This window comes from Scomber japonicus, chromosome 16 (assembly GCF_027409825.1).
Source record: "Scomber japonicus isolate fScoJap1 chromosome 16, fScoJap1.pri, whole genome shotgun sequence".
NCBI classification, from domain to species: Eukaryota; Metazoa; Chordata; class Actinopteri; order Scombriformes; family Scombridae; genus Scomber; species Scomber japonicus.
In genome coordinates this window covers 26,215,685-26,218,184 of record NC_070593.1, presented here as the reverse complement: position 1 = coordinate 26,218,184, position 2,500 = coordinate 26,215,685, and the positions used below count along the sequence as shown (strand labels likewise).

Here is a 2,500-nt window from a genome sequence, read left to right as displayed (position 1 = left end):
GTTATACAACTTGAGCCACAAGTGAGAGCATTTAGACCAGAGCCTAACGCTAGCTTTTGCGGGATTTATTTCTGACGTAATTTGGGGCATTTAAACGTGAAGGGCCATGGGGATTGACTCGCTTTTGGAGCCAGCCTCAAGTAGCCATTGGAGGAACTGCAATTTGGCATTTCCCCGTTGGCTTCACTTTTCAGCTTCGGAGGATGCCGCTTGCTTTAAAACTACACTGCTGAACTGCGATGGCCGGGAATCGAACCCGGGTCAACTGCTTGGAAGGCAGCTATGCTCACCACTATACCACCATCGCTGTGGAAGAGTTGTATTTTAGTGCCCAGTCAGCATTTTCTATCATTATTAAAGTTGGACAAGGAGAGGTGGAGCAACAGAGGAGAGGGAGAGAGAGGCACACCTAAAAGAGAAGAGTTACATCAGACAGTGCACGAAGAAGATAAAAGCACGTTGTCGGCAGGATTCGAACCTGCGCGGGGAGACCCCAATGGATTTCTAGTCCATCGCCTTAACCGCTCGGCCACGACAACCACTGGGCGGCACACCTGTGGTTGGGGCGTCACAGGTCACGCGTGTTGTTCCACCTATTCTACACTGTAGTACAACATTCATATAATCACCTCACTAACAGCTACACAGAGGGTTTGTAAGGGCAGTGTTACTCTTGAGTTTTGGTGCATGACTGTCTGGATAGAGATCTGACAGGTAAACCATGTCACAGGCGCCTGGCATCACCATGAAGTCCAAATAATCACTATTGTGCTTGTTTAACGTAGCGAGAAACATACAACAGGAATTTCTCTACTTCATCATTTTGTTGTTTTTTTTAATGAGGGGGCCTTTTTAATGTTCTGTCCAGCTCGTACGCCAGCTATGGGCACCTTTTCATCAGTCTTTTATGTCTGTAAGACGGCTACAAGTTTGTCGTCTTCATAAAACCTCCTGGAGATGCCGGGGATTGAACCCGGGGCCTCATACATGCAAAGCATGCGCTCTACCACTGAGCTACATCCCCTGCGATTGTACAAGAAATGAAGACCGCAACGAAACGAGAAGAGAATGAAAAAAGAGGACGAAGATCAACCTAAGCTGGAATACAGTGTGTTGTCGTTATACAACTTGAGCCACAAGTGAGAGCATTTAGACCAGAGCCTAACGCTAGCTTTTTCTGGATTTATTTCTGACGTAATTTGGCGCATTTAAACGTGAAGGGCCATGGGGATTGACTCGCTTTTGGAGCCAGCCTCAAGTAGCCATTGGAGGAAGTGCAATTTGGCATTTCCCCGTCGGCTTCACTTTTCAGCTTCGGAGGATGCCGCTTGCTTTAAAACTACACTGCTGAACTGCGATGGCCGGGAATCTAACCCGGGTCAACTGCTTGGAAGGCAGCTATGCTCACCACTATACCACCATCGCTGTGGAAGAGTTGTATTTTAGTGCCCAGTCAGCATTTTCTATCATTATTAAAGTTGGACAAGGAGAGGTGGAGCAACAGAGGAGAGGGAGAGAGAGGCACACCTAAAAGAGAAGAGTTACATCAGACAGTGCACGAAGAAGATAAAAGCACGTTGTCGGCAGGATTCGAACCTGCGCGGGGAGACCCCAATGGATTTCTAGTCCATCGCCTTAACCGCTCGGCCACGACAACCACTGGGCGGCACACCTGTGGTTGGGGCGTCACAGGTCACGCGTGTTGTTCCACCTATTCTACACTGTAGTACAACATTCATATAATCACCTCACTAACAGCTACACAGAGGGTTTGTAAGGGCAGTGTTACTCTTGAGTTTTGGTGCATGACTGTCTGGATAGAGATCTGACAGGTAAAAGAAGACAAGCAACCATGCCACAGTCGCCTGGCATCACCATGAAGTCCAAATAATCACTATTGTGCTTGTTTAATGTAGCGAGAAACATACAACAGGAATTTCTCTACTTCATCATTTTGTTGTTTTTTTTAATGAGGGGGCCTTTTTAATGTTCTGTCCAGCTCGTACGCCAGCTATGTGCACCTTTTTATCAGTCTTTTGTGTCTGTAAGACGGCTACAAGTTTGTCGTCTTCATAAAACCACCTGGAGATGCCGGGGATTGAACCCGGGGCCTCATACATGCAAAGCATGCGCTCTACCACTGAGCTACATCCCCTGCGATTGCAAAAGAAATGAAGACCGCAACGAAACGAGAAGAGAATGAAACAAGAGGACGAAGATCAACCTAAGCTGGAATACAGTGTGTTGTCGTTATACAACTTGAGCCACAAGTGAGAGCATTTAGACCAGAGCCTAACGCTGGCTTTTGCGGGATTTATTTCTGACGTAACTTGGGGCATTTAAACGTGAAGGGCCATGGGGATTGACTCGCTTTTGGAGCCAGCCTCAAGTAGCCATTGGAGGAAGTGCAATTTGGCATTTCCCCGTTGGCTTCACTTTTCAGCTTCGGAGGATGCCGCTTGCTTTAAAACTACACTGCTGAACTGCGATGGCCGGGAAT

General features: G+C 47.4%; 1 protein-coding gene and 7 non-coding genes across 8 annotated transcripts in view; 1 reads left to right on the top strand and 7 right to left on the bottom strand.

Moving 5' to 3' along the window:
* dglucy (D-glutamate cyclase) overlaps window positions 1-2,500 on the top strand; it is a 79,220-nt gene that overhangs the window by 29,734 nt on the left and 46,986 nt on the right. The window lies entirely within an intron of this gene.
* trnag-ucc (transfer RNA glycine (anticodon UCC)) lies at window positions 236-307 on the bottom strand. Its single transcript has one exon. It is a non-coding gene; the product is annotated as a tRNA-Gly (tRNA).
* On the bottom strand, window positions 458-539 carry trnas-aga (transfer RNA serine (anticodon AGA)). Its single transcript has one exon. It is a non-coding gene; the product is annotated as a tRNA-Ser (tRNA).
* trnaa-ugc (transfer RNA alanine (anticodon UGC)) lies at window positions 953-1,024 on the bottom strand. Its single transcript has one exon. It is a non-coding gene; the product is annotated as a tRNA-Ala (tRNA).
* Window positions 1,354-1,425, bottom strand: trnag-ucc (transfer RNA glycine (anticodon UCC)). Its single transcript has one exon. It is a non-coding gene; the product is annotated as a tRNA-Gly (tRNA).
* trnas-aga (transfer RNA serine (anticodon AGA)) lies at window positions 1,576-1,657 on the bottom strand. Its single transcript has one exon. It is a non-coding gene; the product is annotated as a tRNA-Ser (tRNA).
* On the bottom strand, window positions 2,084-2,155 carry trnaa-ugc (transfer RNA alanine (anticodon UGC)). Its single transcript has one exon. It is a non-coding gene; the product is annotated as a tRNA-Ala (tRNA).
* trnag-ucc (transfer RNA glycine (anticodon UCC)) overlaps window positions 2,485-2,500 on the bottom strand; it is a 72-nt gene continuing 56 nt past the window's right edge. The window contains exon 1 of the tRNA in view: window positions 2,485-2,500. This exon is cut by the window's right edge and continues 56 nt beyond it. This is a non-coding gene — a tRNA (tRNA-Gly).